General features: G+C 27.2%; 1 pseudogene; it reads left to right on the top strand.

Moving 5' to 3' along the window:
- LOC149514717 (uncharacterized) overlaps window positions 1-18992 on the top strand; it is an 84175-nt pseudogene extending 65183 nt beyond the window's left edge.
- The last annotated feature ends 594 nt before the right edge of the window (window positions 18993-19586 follow it).

Genomic DNA, 19586 nt, shown 5'->3' with positions numbered 1-19586 from the left:
AATCGAAAATGAAAATTTTGTTTTTTGGGTTTATTATTACCAGTTAATGACGATGAATAAGTATAGTACATATTTATATTAAATTTTTTTATGGGTTAAATATAAAAAAGCTACAGTGCTATTATGTGCCAATTTGTTATCTAAATAAATAAAATTATTAGTTTGATATTTGAATCTTTATTTTTCTTCCACTTTAGTATTTTGGATTAATGTTATTAATCAACTTATTGATATTGTATAAACATTCAGTAAAATGCTAACATTTATTAAAAACATGTCATTAATTGCCATGTCCACGTTGAAAGAAAATTTTTAAAAAAAATTTAAAATTTAAAAAATCTAAAATTTATTAAAAATTATAAAAAAAATTAAAAAATTTGAAATATTTTTAGAAATTATGAAAATTAAAAAATATATAAAAACTTAAAAATTCAAAAAATCTTAAAATTTTAATAAAAAATCCAAAAATTGTTGAAAAATTAAAAAATTAAAAAATTAATAAAAATAAAATTTTCTTAAAATAAAAAATATTCACAAAAACTTAATTAAAAAATCCAAAATTTTTTGAAAATATTTGAAAATTAAAAAAAAATCTAGATTTTTTAAAAATATATGAAAATTTATTAAAAACAATTCTTAAAAATTTTAAAAAATTCTTAGAAATAAAAAAATTTGAAAATTTGAACTATACAAAAAATATCTATATAACTAAAAAGTTCTTTAAAATAAAAAATAAAAATCTTGATAATTTAATAAAAAATTCAAAAAATATATAAAAATTTAAAATAGTAAGATTCAAAAAAATTGAAAAATTTTCATAATTTAAAAAAAAATTACAATTTTTTTTTTTTAAATTTAGCTCTTTTCAAAAATTTTAGACTTACTTTATTTTGAAATTTTTAAAGTTTTGTTGAATTTTAATGAATTTGAAGAAAATTTTATTTTGATCAAAATTTTCATTTTTTGAATTTTTGTGGTGTTTTATTAAAATTTTGAGAGTTTTTTGAAAATTTTAAGTTCTCATATTTTTTAAATTTTTTAAAAATATTACAATATTTGAATTTTTTATAAAATTTTAAAATATTTAAGCTTTTTAAAAAAATTTTAAAATTATTAAGACTTTTGGCTATGTCAATATTTTATTGCAGGTTTATACACATCAATAATTCACTTACGACGTTAATTTTTTGTACCAAAATGAATAACGAAATGAATGTTGAAGTACTAAAGTAAAAGTTTTATTTTTTAAAAAATTAAATTGATAAAAAATATATAATATATAAATTATTTTTATATTTTAACTCTTTTTTAATATATTTTGAGCAACTTTTCTAAATCCAAAAAATAATTAATTAGAATCAAATTTTTTTTTAAAATATAAAACATATTAAATATTAAAAAATTTAAATAAGATTTTTTTTTGTCCTGGCTAAATTTTTAGTAAATTTTAATAATAAGACTTTAACTTAAAAAAATTTAAAACGTCCGCTATATTCTGAGCACTGATTGCAATCGACTTGAACTTAAATTTTGATGCTTATTGCTTCAAACAGGTCAAACTCAAAAATATTTATTCGAAATTCAACTCGAATTAAACAAAATCTACGAATCAAACGAATAGCCCAATGTACTTGCGGCTTAAGATTATTCTTTACAACGATAGTGATGACTAAGCAATTTTCAAATTAAAAAAAAAAAAAATACACACGATGACTAAACAAAGTCACATCCATGAACATTTTGGAAGCTTGGATTGGGGGGTTTGGTTTATCGAATCGGCACGTAAAGTGCAATTCGCGACCCACGTGTCAAGCAGTTGGTTAGATTCATATGGTCGGCAGATAAATTGTTGGACAATTACGGTCTTCAAAATTTCTTTGGTAGATGTAATTATCACTTCTTATGAAAAAAAACTAAATTCGTAAAAATTCAAAACCATAGAAAGCATTATCACGTATTACATGCCTTTATTAAATAATTAAAGAATATTATTTTAGTAAATTTTAATTAAAAAAATAAATACTCAATAATTAAAAATAAAAATTTTATTTTGAATTGGTTATTTCCTCCACCTAAATCCAGCAGCTTAATTTCATATGTGAGCAGGTGAGCTGTTTGTATCTTTTTATGGGATATAATAAAGTACTTAAAGAAAACAACAAAGATATTAGTATTAAAAAATATTATTAAATTTGTAACAAAGTCAATCAAATTATTCATCACAGTCAATTTGCGAAGGTAAAATATTCTTGATTTCACATTATAAAGTCAGGAAATCCATTTTATACTTGTTTATTTCCCTAAAAATGGGGAAGGTGGCCCAATGATACTTTGACATTGATGTTGATTGTTTGACTAATGAAATTAAATTGTTTTTGTAATTGTTTTAATTAGGATTTGATTTTTGTTACAAGCATTTCGACAGTGAAATTATTAAATCAATTGGACGAAAAAAAAACGTTTTCAAAATTAATCGGGGAAGATATTAAATTCATACAAACCATGATGATACTCATGATTATATTTAAAAAAATTAGTTTTTGTCATTATGACTTATCCTCATTTTCATTTAATTTCTTTTTTACATTTATAGTATATCTATACTATAATTACTAAAAATCTCTAATTAAATTACTATAATATTCCTCCTCATATTTGATAAAAATTTAACATGTGTCCAAATTTATTATTATGTTTTTATATCATAATTACAAAAATACTCATATTCTTATAATTATTTACAAAATATCTCCAATTAAATTACTATAATACATTTCTTCTTATTTTATAAGAATTTGACATGTATTTAAATTTACTATTATGTTCTCATATTATAATTATGTAAATATCTTTCTCTTATAATTGTTTATTATAATACTCTCATACTATAGTTACAAAGTATCAATCTTCTTATAATTATTAAAAATTATTATAATACCTTCTTACCATAATTACGAATATATTTTCATCTTATAATTGATTAAAATTACTATAATAATTCTCCTATCATAATTATGAAAAAACTTTATTATAATTGATCAAAATTATTATAATATTTTCTTACTATAATTATAAAAATACCTTTATGAGGATTTAATAAGAAGTTGACATATGCATTTTGTTTCAAAATCAATAACACATATTAAAACGATCTTCTTGAAAATATTGTAATAACTCTTTGTTTATTTAAAATCATGTCAACAAGTGTCTTAATTTACTACAATATCTTTTTATTATAATTACGAAAATATTTTTTTATAATTAATTAAAATTATTATAATATCCTCTTATAATAATTACAAATAAACCTTTTCTATTATAATCGACTAAAATTACTGCACCCTTCATATCATAATTATGAAAATGTCGTAAAAATTATTATAATACCTCTTATATTATAGTTACAAAAATGTCCTCATGAGTACTTTATAAAAAGTTGATATGTGACATTTTATTTCAAAATTATTATAATACATATATTAAATTACATATGAAAATTTAGTATAATATAAAATTAACTACTTATTAAATTACTAAAATATTCTTGCAAATTCTTTATAAAAATTTGACATGTGAAATTTTGTTTGAAATTTACTACAATCCCTTATTAAATTACATATTAAACGTTAAATAACATATGTTAAAATAATTCTTCTAAAAATTACTATAAAGCCCATTTGTTTATTTGATATGACATTTACACGTATTTAAATTTATTATAATATCTTTTTATTATAATTATAGAAATAACCTTGTCATAATTAGTCAAAATTAACGCACTTTTATTATAATTACATAAATGTCCCTCCTGCCATAACTAGTCAAAATTACTATAATGTCATCCTATCATAATTATGAAAATATCCTTCTTACCATAATTTATCAAAATTATTATAATATCCCCTTATACTATAATTACGAAAATGCTCTTCATATCTTAATTACATAAATACCATTATGAATGTTTCATAGGAAGTTGACATGTGACTTTTCATTTCAAAATTACTATAATACCCTTATTAATTATGTATTAAATTTTAACATAATATAAAATTAACCATATTAAATTACTAAGATGCCTTTGTTATTGCTTTATACAATTTGATATGTGACATTTTATTAAAAAAAATCAAAATTAAATGATCAAATGAGTTGGATAAATATAATTTTTATTAAAGTAAAAAATTCAATAAATTTATATTTTAAAATAATAGATATTTAATCCTAATGTAATGGGAGTCACATATTAGTATATACTAAAAACAATCCCCTAAAGAATTGGTTGCCAACATGTGTCCATTTTTTTTTTTTTGCTTAATTTTTTTAAGTACGTTTTTTATTTTTATTTCTTAAATAGGTTTTTAAAAAGATACAAAATTTATATTTTATATACTTATCTATACAATATACGAAAAAATTCTCTTAGGAAATTTTCAAAATATCTTTTTTTATTGTTTGATAAGAAATTGGCATGTAATCAAATTGAATATTATTATGCTCTCATATCCTAAATACGAAAATACTTTTTTTTATAATTATTTACTATAATACCCTCAAACCATAATTATTAAATGTTAAATGACATATATTAAAACAATTTTCATAGAAATTAACATAATGCCCATTTGTTTATTTGATATGATGTTGACATATATACAAATTTATTATAATGTTTTTTTACTATAATTACAAAAATACCCCTATTTTATAATTAATCAAAATTATTATAATATCCTCATATTATAATTATAGATATACCCCTCCTACTATAATTGATCAAAATTACTATAATGTCCTTTTACCATAATTATGAGAATATCTCCCCTACTATAATTAGCTAAAATTACTATAATACCTTTTATAGCATACTTACAAAAATGTCCCTCTTACCATAATTGACCAAAATTACTCTAATATCCCTTATATCATAATTACGTAAATGCCCTCTTAAGTGCTTTATAGGAAGTTGACATATGGCATTTTGTTTCAAAATTACTATAATGCTCCTATTAAATTATGTATTAAATTTTAACATATTATAAAATTCATCATATATTAAATTACTAAAATACTCTTACCATTGCTTTATAAAATTTGACATATGACATTTTATTAAAAATAGTCAAAACTAAATGATCAAGTAAGCTAGATAATTATAATTTATATTAAAATAAAAAATTAAATAATTTCTATTTTAAAATAAAAATATTTAATTCCCAACATACTGGGAACCATACACTAGTTATATATTAAAATTATCCCTTAAGCAATTTATTTATTGGCATGTGTCCAATATTAAATAATAATTATTTTACATATTTCATATTGTATAATGATCGTTTTATTTTTTAATCAAAAAATAATCTAAAAGATAAATTCTATACAAATGCTTCAATTTTGAGTACAATTCAACACAAATCCATTAGTTTAAAAAATGAAGAACCCACCATACACTTCTCAATTTTATAGGACTAGTGATCCTTCTATTAGTAATCCGTTAGTTATTTTATTAAAAACCTCATTTAAAGACTAATATACCCCTAAAAAATCAATATTATCAAATATTCACTCGAAAAAATATTTTATAATAATAAATTATTTTTATTTTTCTCAAAATATATTGAATCTATTACCAATAGAAAAAATATTTTTTGATGCAACATATAGAAACAAAACTTATGATGTTATTATGTAAATACATATATATATATATATATATAACAAAATGAATAAATTAAGCACGTAATATTATTTTGGCATGTAACTATTTAATAAAAAAGCAACATGAGGGATATAATATGAAAAAAAATTAATTAAAAAATATCACAATTAAATATTTGTTCATTCAGTCACTACAGCAAAATGGCGTATTAGCAGCAGTTTTGTAGTGGTATTTCAGTTACAAACGTTGTTAGCTTCCGTGTTTTTACAAAACTTCAGGCATTTATTATCCAAACGCCACTAAATATTCAAATAGTGGCGTTGTTACTTATAAACGCCATCGAAGACTTGATATTAGAGGTGTTTCTCGACTAAATCGACTTGAATATTTTTTATTAAAAGTTTCGGTGAATAGGTAACGTATTTTTTTGGCAGACAATGCCTTTAATAATCACGTCATAAAAAATTGTATGAGATTAAGGAAGGTGTTGTCTACAAGAAATGACGTTAATTTAGGTCAAAATTTTTTCTAGTTTTATTAAATTTATTTTCTTCAAAAACTCAACTAATATTAAGCTTATCAAATTGTTAGGATCGTACGGATGTTTAATTACCATAAGATTGTTGGTTCGATCTGTCCTTCAGGTTTTTTTTGGGTTTAGGCACATAATATTTGTTATTGATTATTCTAGGTGTTTCTTGGCATAAACGCTTTCACCAATTGCTTTAAAAAATTTATCATAGAATATTGAAGGTGTTTTTCGTTAAGAGACACTTTTAATAATCGATAAGAAAAATATGGGGTCGATTATTGAAAGCATTTTTGGTTGACTCGCCTTCTATAATCTAGTAAATTTGTTTTGAATTTTTAAAAACGATTTTCTAATAAACGCCTTCAATATTCCATAGACAAAGCTTGGATGGGATGGTTGAAGGCATTTTCGGCTCAAAACGCTTTTAATATTCGTAGGGATAATATTTAATGGTCGGATTATTAAAGATGGCTATATCCAAAAATGCCTTCATAACGTTTTGTTGAGATTATTGAAGGTGTTACCTATAGGAAAATGCCGTTCATAATCCATTCAATTTATTTTTAGTTGGTATTATTGAAGGTATTTTTGGCTCAAAACGCCTTTAATATTCATAGGGATAATATTTAATGATCGGATTATTGAATGTGGCTATATCCAAAAATGCCTTCATAACTTTTTGTTGGGATTATTGAAGGTGTTACCTGTAGGAAAACGCCGTTCATAATCCATTCAATTTATTTTTAGTTGGTATTATTGAAGGCGATTTTAGTAAAAAATGCCTTCAATGTTTTTCGTAGGGGTGAATGAAGGGGTTTTCTTGCTAAAAACACATTCATTAATTGCATCAAATAAACATAATTGATATGTGAAGTCAATTGTACGTTTATGCCCAGAAAAATGTTTGCTGTTAGTTGTATATTTATGCCCAGAAAATATTTGGTTTATATATCTGATATTATGAATTACATTTTGGAATTTGCATAATGAACATTGTTGTATTCCAAAAAATTTACCACACATCCAAAATTAAAACTGATAACGTTGTCATATTAATATACTTTTATGAAATAATCGTACTCAGTAATTTAATAATTACACATAGTGTATTCATATTAAGTATATCAATAATATTAAACCAATACCCGGCCCTAATGTACAAACTTAAAGTTTCCATTCAACATTGCATGTTAATAACATTATAACAATTTGTTCCATATATATTTACAATCAACCAACAATGTCTAACCTAAAGGTTTATCAACATTGATAAATGACAATATATAATCACACCACTCTTTATGGACTTCATCCAGCTTCTTTTCTGTGAAGCTTTCTTTACCCTCCCACTAAAAAAAAATCAGACGTTAATGTTAAGAAATGAGAACATAATGTACCATTTTATTTTTTTGAATATATAACGAGTTTATGAAATTTATACTAACCTTGAATGGTGTGGTCATAAAATCATGTAACACAATCTCCCACATAAAACAAAGGACATAATGTTCACATTCAGTATTACTGAATTGACGAGGAACCTGAAAATTAAATTGAGTCGGTTTAAAAAATAGTTATCTACACAAACTCAGCATTAAAAGAATAAATTTGACATTTATCGGTAATGACACCTATTTCGGTTTCTTTATCCCTACATTGAAAAGAAAAAAAATTAGTGGGAACCTAAATAAAATTTACAATATGAAGAAACAAAACATATATAATATAATAAAGTATGTAATACCTCTTTATAAAAGTTTCAATATCAGGGTTAGGCATCCCCGTTAACTGAATTAAAAAGGTATGGCGTTAAGGATTTTGTGTCAATCACAATAAGCACCCAATGACAACTGCAAAATAATAACAATGATATACTCAGAATAAGTACCAGATCATAGAATGGAGCAAATTGGAGTAATTAAGGTTTGAATATAACTTACTACGCATTATACGGGAGCAAATAATAATCAACCGATCTTTTAATGCATTGGATCACATGATTAGCATGATACATGATTGTGCCATTCTGCTCACTAATGAAGTTGGGGTTAATGAATCGAAATATGTTCGTCAACTGTCTCCCTTTCAGCTTTCTATATAAGAAGCTACACGATAATAATCAACACTGGTGGTTAGTATTACACCCTAATACTAACTTACTACATATTGAATGTGCATATTTGTATTTATAAGCTTACCTCATATAAGTAACGATTTCAGCAGCTAATAATTCATCCATTTCACAAAATTTTTTCACCTCATCCACACTAATGAAAGAAAATGATTGTTTATCAAATAAGTCTTCCTCAGCCTCAATGGATATGAAGTTTTTGCCGGTATGTTTATCCAATGAATATGTTGTTAACTGATCAATGGAAGCCTAGGCAAGGGTCAGACGTTGAGGCTGAAGATCCTCCACAATATTAAACTTATCTATAAGTATTAAAACTAAATCACTCAATATTATATTCAAATTAATATTCAAATTATAACAAAAATCTTACTTCTTGGGTGGTAACGAATGATGGGATCGCTTTGTTACTTGCATCAATAGCTTCTCGCATAGGGATGATGCTATCAGGTTGGGGTACTGGCATTACCTGCTGCATTGCTGCTAACATGGACTCCAAAACAGCGAGTCTTTGCTATTGGTCATTGAGGCGTTGCTTCTAGTCATTAATTTTTTGATGTTGTTGCGAAATTATTGCTTCATATTGTGCATTTCTCATTCATGGGGTTTTTGCTTGTATACCAAAATACGTTGATGGCAAGACAAATTTACCAACCCCACGAACCTGACCAGGCCTTTCTTTAGCGCCTAATGCTAAAGACAAAGGAACTTCGCCATACTAAGTTACCAGTTCATCAGATTTTACTTTGGTAGCATAATCATCCTGAAAGACAATAATAAGTTAGGCTATTAGAACAAATCTACACAAACTAGTATACACTCATGCATACAACCACATTGCCAATCATACATTATAGCAAAAAAATAGTTATACATATAATCTTTTTTGCCAGTTTCTCAGTTGCGTTATCTACGAATGATCCATCATTCCGTAGATGTCCTTGTTTTCAAACATCCCATCTGAAAACTTTTGTGTTTGAGCTCACTAATTCTTATTAAATTACCACAATAAAAGAATCAGAATATATGAAATTAATGTTCATAAATATTCATTAATGAGTATAAAACAAGTGTGCGAAGACATACAAGCTCATACGTCACAGTTGTATATCCTTTTCTTGTTGTTCGATGGTGATATTGCTTTTGGCCCGAATATCCCGATGTTGTTCTTTGATTTTTTACAAAATCAAAAAATTACGTTAATCACATATGAAAATCAAAGGCTATATTGCATGAAGACTTATAAACTTGGTTTAATTTGGTAATGGGTTTGCATACTGAAAAATCTTCTGAAAGCCGATATTGAACAAAATTTTTCCAATCTTTCACACTTATAACATCTACATATGTCGTAGGTGAAACAACCAAAACATCACCTTTACCAGCCATCGGTAAAATATATTGGGTTGTCAATCTGCTTTTAAAGTCTTTGAAAACTTTCTCAGTAGATTGCAACACAATCATTTTACACTTAATTGGGATGTCGAACCGTTCCTAAATAAGTTAACACTAATAGTATCAACACATCGAATTTCATTTAAATGACCATATAACAAAGTTAATGAGATAGTTGCATAAACATACCACAACAGACTGTCATATCTCATCCGTTAGATCATCAGGAACTCGTCATCAATTGGTGTACGTAATTGAAATCTTCCTACGAATGATGGCTCTAATATGAGTAGCCATCTTGGCAACTCATTCCGACACAGACTGCCCACTTTGATTGAAGTCAACATGAATTTTACTGTTAGTCAGTTTGATTTGTTTATTTGGGCCCCTTTCTTTTCTTTTTTGGCCTACACTTCTTTCTTTTACATATTTATTAGAAAGAGAATGATGTTGTTCGGAGTTCATATTACCTGTAATATTGATCATAATTATACGAATTACATAATATGACCCTCTAAATTGATCATTGTACTTAATTTAATACAACCAATACCATACTGAGAACAGAAACATCATTTAACACACCATTCAGCAATATGCCCATACACATCCTTCAGCAATATGCTCATACACACCCTTCAGCAAACCATTCAGAAACACCATTCAGCCCTCATTTAAACCTATTCAGCAAAATAATATCAGACAACAAGTTCAGCAAACCATTCAGCATGGAATATTATTCAGACCTCTAATATCATACAATATCATTCCGTAATACAATATCAGTCAACAAGGTTTAGCAAACCATAACTTAAAAGAATGTGTACTACATAGAAATAGCATACTTGCCAATATTAATGAAAATATATAAATGCATATGCCAATATTAAGGAACTGAAAAAATAAAAATTCTCTATTAACGGTGTAAATAATACAGTAAACTAAAAAAAATGATTTACCAACTTAAAACAGAGGTTTGCAGCGATGATTTGTTGAAGGTTAGAGGTGAGAAATTGGAGAAAGAAAGCGATAGTCTAGTAAAAATGTGTTTAAGGGTTTGGTTTGTTTGGTAGAATAATGTAGCTTTTAATCGTTCTGTGTACTAGGACTCTGTAACTTCTTATGTTCAAGGCAGGAAAATGAATATAAAATTAATTAATAAAGGCATTTCCATGGAACAATGCCTTCAATAATCACTTGAAAATTTTATTAGAGATTATAAAAGGCGTTTCTTTCAAAAAAGATGCCCTTAATTATAAGCCTTTAAAATTGTGTACCCAACTTATTAAAGGCGATTTTTATAAAAAACACCTTTTCTAAATTTTAAAAATTATAGAAGGCATTTTTAGAAAAAAAACCGCCTTCAATAAGTATGAATTTCCAAAGTTTATAACAAATTATTGAAGGTGACTTATCATAAAAGATGCCTTTAATAATTCAAAAAAATTCTGTTGAGAAAATATTGAAGGCGTTGTTATCTGAAATCATCTTCAGTAATTATATACAAACTGTGATAAAAATTATTAAAGGCGTCTATTTTAAATATACACATTTAATAACAGTGTTACAATTTGTGTAGCAGTATATAGAAGATATTTTACAGTAGAAGACATCATTAATAATTCTTAAAATATTTAGTGAGAAAATTTTAAAGGCATCTATTATTAACAAACGCCTTCAGTAATTGAAGGTGCCTTTTCTAATACTCGCCTTCAATTACCATCATGGTATATCAAATGTGGCTTATAATAAAAGACGTCTTTAATAATCTTGAAAACTTTTATTAGGGAAATTATTAAAGACGTTGTTATCTGAAACTGCATTCAGTAATTATATACAAACTGTGATAGGAATTATTAAAGGTGTCTATCTTAAATATATGTCTTCAATAACAGTGTTACAATATGTGTAGCGGTATATAGAAAGTATTTTACAATAGAAGACGCCTTCAATAATTCTCAAAATATTTAGTGAAAAAATTTTGAAAGCGTCTGTTATTAACAAATGCCTTCAGTAATTGAAGGCACTTTTTCTAATACTCGCCTTCGATTACCATCGTGGTATATCGAAGGAGGCTTATAATAAAAGACGCCTTTAATAATCCTGGAAACTTTTATTAGAAAAATTATTGAAGTCGTTATTATCTGAAATCGCCTTCAGTAATTATATACAAATTGTGATAGAAATTATTAAAGGTGTCTATCTTAAATATACACCTTCAATAATACTGTTACAATATGTGTAGCGGTATATATAAGGCATTTTACAATAGAAGAGCCTTTAATACTTCTCAAAATATTTAGCGAGAAAATTTTAAAGTCATCTGTTTCTAACAAATGCCTTTTGTAATTGATTACTAAGTTTAAAGGTATATTGAAGGCGCCTATTCAAATAAATGCCTTCAACTACCATCGTGGTATGTTGAAGGTGTGTCATAATAAAAGACGCCTTCAATAATCAGCGAAAATTTTTTTATTGAAATTATTGAATGTGTTGTTTTCTACAATCGCCTTCAATAATTAACTACAAACTGTGATATGATTTATTAAAGGTGTCTTTTTTGGATATATGCCTTTAATAATAGTATTAGAATTTTTGTGATGATATGTTCAAAGTGCCTACAATATATTAAAAAAATATTTAGGAGGCAATTATTGTTGGCATTTTTTGTTAGTAAACACATTCCATAATCCTGTCCGATAAAAATCTTCCCAAACTTAGCGCATCCAATCACCAACTTCAAGCTTCATCTTCATTATTATATCTTTCCAGACTAAGTACAATTTACTTTCCCTTTCCTACCACTTTTAGTATTCAAGCATTGTCTTTTAGAACCCTATTTTGACTATTAATAACTTATTGCCTTTGGCTTTACTTAGTTTGACTATTCCTTCAACTCTTGCAAATCACGATTTTCTTTTTCATGAAAAAAATTTTCTACAAAATCCACCTTATTTCACCTTATGTCAACCCCAATACCATATACTTTTGGGTACTATCTACGTTAGCAGTAGAGTTTTAACAATTATAATATCTGGTAGCTGATAAATTACTTTACACCAAAGAGTTATCGTTTTATGTAAGTACTGTTCTTATTATTATCTTTTGTTTAAAACATAGTAAACTATGCAATTGTACATGTTCGTTTTCATATTAATTATTTCTATACATTTGGTCTGATTTTGTAGCAACTAATAAATGGATAAGAGTTGGATGTAAAAGTGTAGATTAAGTAAAGAGTATAGAGATCAAGTGGAAAATTTTCTTAATTTTGCATTTGAGAATACAAGTGAAGATAATATGATATTATGCCCATATGTGAAATATGCTAATATCGAGTGACAAATGCGTCAAGTTGTTTATGAGCATTTAATTTGTATTAGATTCCTATCGGGATGTGTTAATTGGTATTTTCATTAAGACTCTGTACTATTAAGGTCTTCCACTATAGTTTCTTCAACATCAAAGGGTCTCTATCACCAACATGATCCCTTTATAGCAAATGACATTGAAGGCATGTTGTAATATGCTTTGAACATCATAACCAAAATTTTCATAATCTTTCTCACGAAAATGAAAGATTTAATTAGTCCAATATTAAAATGTATGAATTTGGTGAACCTGAGATAGGTGTACGTGGCCAACAACCTAGAGGAGAAGCATAAAAGTTTTATAGGTTGCTTGAGGAGATGAATGAAAAACTTTTTGAAGGATCGAAGCATTCAAGGTTTTCTTTTTGTGTTTATCTTTTTCACTTGAAATGCCTATGTGGATGGACGGAAAACTCTCTGAATTTATTATTATAGTTTATGACAAAAATGTTTCCTTTTATAAAAATCCCTGAATCTTATAAGGAATCAAAGAAGATAATCAAGGATTTAGGTCTCGAATATGAAAAAAATTCATAGTTGTCCTAATGATTGCATGTTGTATTGGAAGGATAGAAAAAATCAAGAATCTTATCATTTGTGTGGTATTTCTCGTTGGGTCGACAAAAATCTCGATCAAAGGTTGAATGATGATGGTGATGAGGTATGTGTCAAAAAGAAGCCTGTTAAGGTTTTACGCTATTTTTCATTAATACCAAACTGTAACGACTCTACATATCTTCCAAAACTACAAATTTAATGAGGTGGCATAACGAGAAACAGACGGATGATGGATCATTGAGGCATCCTGTAGATTCTTTGGCATGAAAGTCATTTCATTCTAGGTTTTCAGACTTTACATCTGATCTTCGAAATGTTATGCTTGGACTGGCATCTGATGGATTTAACCCATTCTAAATGATGAGTACTTCACTTGGCCAATTGTATTGATTCCTTACAATTTACCACCATGGATTGCTATGAAGCAACAATCATTTATATTGTATATGATAATTCCTGGGGAAAAAGGTTCGGGTAATGATATAGACATCTACTTACAACCTCTTATTAAAGAGTTAAAGCAATTATGGGAAGGAGTTAAGACCTATGATGCATCAAATGCAGAGAACTTTAATATACGTGCTGTTTTATTATAAGCTATTAACGATTTTCCTGCTTATATGAATTTATCTGGTTGGAGTACAAAAAGTCGTTATACTTGTCCATGTTGTGCTGCATAGACATATTCGACGTGGTTACATAATGGTAGAAAGTTCTGTTATATGGGACATCGTCATTGGTTAGATGATAATCATCGATTTAGATTCCAAAAACATCATTTTGATGAAACTGAAGAGTTGAGAAGATCACCTTTACACATTAGTGGGTCTACTATCTTGTCAAAGTTAAAAGATATCAATTTCACATATGAAAAAATAACTCCATCAAGGAAAAGAGTAAGGGACATCTTTGAAGGTGTCTGCCTCATATTATGCAAGTTGGTGATAGTCATAAGAAGTTGGTGATCTTGATGTTCAAAGTGATAAAGAGGATGATGAAGTAGATAACCCAAATGAGTATGAGTTATGGAAAAAAAGAAATATATTTTTTTGAGTTACTTTATTGGAAATATAATTTATTATGCCATAACCTTGATTTGATGCACATAGAGAAGAATATTTACGAAAATTTTATCGGGATAATTCTCAATGTGAATAGAAGATCCAATGATGACTTAAAGAGTCAGCTTGACCTAGTTGATATGGGGATTCGCCCAGATCTCCATATGATGTTGTTTTCTAATGACAAATATTGATTACCTGCTGCTTGTTTTGAGATTTCTAAAGCAAAAAAAGATGTGTTTTGCAAGGTTTTAAAAAATGTCAAAGTTCCGGATGGCTATGCGTTAAATATATCAAGATGTGTGAATATGAAAGAGTGAAAACTGTCATCATTGAAGTCACATGATTATCACATTTTGATGCAGGACTTACTTTCAATTACTTTATGCTCATCAATGTCAAAGCAAGTGACTTATGTGGTAATTGAATTGAGTAACATATTTAAATCTCTATGTTAGAAATGTATGAATGTGGAATAGCTTGACAAAGTTCAAGATCGAGCCACGATTACTTTATGCCATTTAGAGAAGATCTTTTCTTCAAACTTTTTCACTATTATGATGCATTTGGTTATCTACCTTCCATATGAAGCAAAGGTCAATGGGCCGATTTATTATCGATGGATGCATCCTATTGAAAGGTATTATTTGTTAATATATTGATTACACTTTTATTGATTATCAAGTCAATCTACTTAAAATAACATATGACTAATGTTTTATGCTATAGGTTTTTAGGGAGGTTAAAGTCTTGTTGTCGTAACAAACGCTAACCAGAAGTTTCTATTGCTGAAAGATATTTAGCAAAAGAGTGTATGACATTTTGTTGTCGTTATTTGGAAGATGTTGAAACAAGATTTAATAGACCTTTGAGAAATGTTGGAATGCAGTATACAGACTCGGCCTACAATTATCTTTTTCAAAGTTTTGGACAACCCATAGGCAAAGCTGAATTGATGGAGTTAGATGATGAATCTTGGGTACAAGCACATCGATATGTTCTTTTTCATCATGAATCAATTGAATCTTTTCGCATTTAAGTTGTTTAGCAAGCAAATTATACATTAAAGTAGGCATTATTTATTGTGGCTTTTTTGTGTTAATACTTTATCATGATGCTTTATAGTGAGTATAGAAATAATTTGAGAGATTCTACACATTATCGATGATCAAACCCTCGAGCAGTTGATAAGTTATTCACTGAAAACTTTCGTGAATGGTTAGGAGCAACTGTAAGTAATGCCATACTTCCCATTATTTTTTATCTACATAGAATGCTTACGGTAAAAATAACATTAATAACATATATATATTTATTTCACTTCTATAGGTTTGGAGTGGAAGACTTGTTAGTGAAGAGGTGAAGTGTCTCTAACGTAGTCTGAACCAGATTGTGAAACGATACAAATGTTTCATCATCAATGGATTTAGATTCCACATCAAATCCCATGAGAGATTTAGAAGTACATAAAATTCAAGAGTTGTTGTGACTTCATCAACTATTAATAATGCTAATGCTAGGGACACAAACCCTTTAAAAGGAAATGTTGACTATTATGGCATGATTAATGACATCATTGAGTTGGATTATTATGGTAAGTGAAAAATTATCTTATTTCGGTGTGATTGGGTAGATGTGAATAGTGAAAGGGGTCTTAAAAAAGATCAATATAGATTTACACTTGTTAATTTTTCTCGATTAATTCACACAGGACAACACTTCATCGATGAACCTTATGTATTTTCATCTCAAGTCAAACAAGTATTTTACTCTAAAGATCCAAAAGAATTGGGTTGGTTTGTTGTTCCTCGAAACATACCTAGAGACTTATTTGATATGGGGTTAGATACCAAAGATGATGTTGAACGTGGAACTGAATGTTATCCTTTTGCTGAACAAAACTTGGATGAGAATATCTCCAGTACCAATGCTCAGTGGGTCCGTGAAGATGTTACTAAAGACATTTACGAACCATGATTCTATGCACCTATAATTTGTAATTCAAGTGTTTAAGACATAATGTAGTAAATAATAGTATGTAAATAATGTCACATTCACTATTGTTTAATGATTGTCTTCTAAATCATACATTATATTTTGATTTAATTAAATCGATATGTTCTTTGTATATTATAGGTTTTGATTTCTTAAATTGAAAATGTCTTTATATATCTTCTGAACTAAAATTTTTTCTATATTCGCTTTTATGATATGGGTAAGCTTTGAAAGGAAAATATATCAGAGATATTAGTTCAGACCGTCTGCGACACCTATAGATATTGGCTATGGACTGAATCTTTTGGAGGAAAATGAACGTACTGTCGGATCTAACCCGTCACTTCTAACCTTTCAACTAATATTGGATCAGGCAATAAGGGAGGTCCAGGTTTAGATAGTACCCCATCAATTGATTATACTTTAAACTCGAATGCAGGTATGATATACTTCAATTTTAGAATTCGAGTATAATCATAAAAGTATTGTGATTTTACAAATATATTATATATTTGTTGTAGTTGATAACAATGGTCAACGAAGGACCAAAGGTCGGACAACTTTGAAGGAATTGTTAGCACTACCTCCTAATGAGCATATTGTAGTGTCTACAAACTCTGATAGGGAACCAATTGGTGAAGAGGCTCAACTATTGGCTGGATTTCTAGGCATGCTAGCCCGTAATGGAATGAAATTGCCTATTCATTATGAAACATGGCATAATATTCCAGAAGAAGTTAAGGTCGATGCGTTAAACTTTATTGAGGTATTAGTATAATTAATTAGATATATTTAAATTTTTTATTTTACATTTTGTTTACTTATTCAAATTTTTCTTATTGTATTATTACAGTCAAGATTTGTACTTGAAATACAAACTTCATATGTGCTTAAGTCCTTGGGAAAGAAATGGAAAGATTATAAGCATAGTTTGAAGAATAAGTATTTTGATCGAAATAGTACTATAGAGGCGATGATGCAAAATCTACCTCGTAATATGATTAGGTGGCAATATGAACAACTTGTTAGATTTTGGTTCTCAACAAAAAAAGAGGTAGTAGTTTATAACTTTGTATAATAGAATGAAATGATGAAAGTGTTTGATGGTTTAAGTTGGTAATATTTGTATTTCTATCATATAGGCAATTATTTTTTATAACAAGAAAGAGAATAGATTGGGATTGGTAGCAGAAAGCAACAAAAATATAGCCACACAAGTGGATAAAAAAGTTTTGCAAGAAAGCAAAAAGAAATCATAAGTTTATGATAATTAACTTATTCCAATTAATGAACTTTTTCTGCCGTTGAAAGGTAAATATGAAAATTAACATTTATTGTTCTGTTTTAATAGATTTGATTGTTTCAATACATGATATTAAACTTATCAAAATTTTTGAACTTAGTTACACGATGATATGTATGAAAGGTTACTGTTTACGTATATTTATGCCTTTATTATCTGGTTGTTGTTATTGTTGATTTTTAATAGTTTTGATACCTTCAATACTTGATATTAAGCTTATCCGATTGATTGAAATTGGTTTCTATGGTTAATATGGGAGAAAAAGTTGTTAGTTATCTTTGTTTTGGAATATTTTTGCATATAAAAGGCAAATATACAAACAAATTTTGGATGCCTTTCAACATATTGAATGACTTCAATCCTTCATATTAAACCGGGAGAAAATAATTGAATATGGTTTCCATGATTGATATGTGTGAAAGCCCAAAATGCATTTATTCTTTGCCTATATTTAAGACTATTGTGTTGTTACAAGGCCAAAATATAAATAAAAGAGATTAAAGTTATTCGAAATTTTAATACTTGATTGACAGGATTGATATGCATAAATAAGTTATGGTTGATATGTATCCTATCAAATAACATATATTTTTGTATTTTATATATTTTTGTATAGGAGAATGAGATGGGCGGTACAATTGGATGTGTGAAACTTTTTCACGTAACACACAAAAAAAAGATGGATCTTACATGAATATCGAAACACAAGAAATTATGATAATTTGTATCATCTATTTTAACATAAAGTAAATATTAACTGTTTTTAACATATAATCAATTATTCATTAAACTTGATTGTTGTATTGAAAAATTCACAGGAGAGCGAAAGAGAAAATGGCTGCTGAGATTGAAGTAGCATCTGAAGGTTCTTTCAACATGCAAGAAATGGAAAATTGGACATTCATAGAAGTAAAGGCATGGACGGGGCCAAGGCTTGGATTGGGTCCAACACCATCTGCCTATTATGGACATAACTCTCCGTAATTTATACTATCAGCAAATCAGTCTTCGCGAGATATTTTAATATTGAGAGGGGAGTTGCAAACTATGCAATAATATTTTCAGCAAATGAAAGCAGAAAGAGAATAGGAGCGTGCCAAAATTAAAGAAGAACATACTAGAATGGAGCTAGAGCGTGCAAAATTTCAGCAGTTGCATGATCGATTTGATCATCTTATGAATTTTGTGCAATAATAATTTTCAGAAAATGATCTTGGTGCTCCATCAACTCAAGTATTATATTTAGTAAATATTAAAATTTTTAAACAAAAAATAAGCATACAATGAAGTGTTAAAAATTGTATGATATTATTCAGTAGGTTGTTGAGTACGTTAGTGACCAATGTGAAAAATTTTCTTCATCAATTGAGAGCCAACAAAATGTATGTAGTTATCCATTTCATACATTTTAATTTTTTATTTGGTTAATGTATTTACAATATTTGAATGTTATTATACTAATTATTAAACTTTGTATTAATTAGATGTATATTTAAACGTAAATAAAGTTAATATTAATTTCAGTTTTTGAATTTAAGCTCTTTACTAAAAATAAAATTTATTATAAAAATTGTAATA

This window comes from Durio zibethinus, chromosome 15, assembly GCF_047325235.1.
Source record: "Durio zibethinus cultivar Kanyao isolate XHJ-2024 chromosome 15, ASM4732523v1, whole genome shotgun sequence".
NCBI lineage: Eukaryota > Viridiplantae > Streptophyta > Magnoliopsida > Malvales > Malvaceae > Durio > Durio zibethinus.
Note: the sequence above shows the minus strand (reverse complement) of the source record. Positions and strands in the feature narration are given on the sequence as shown.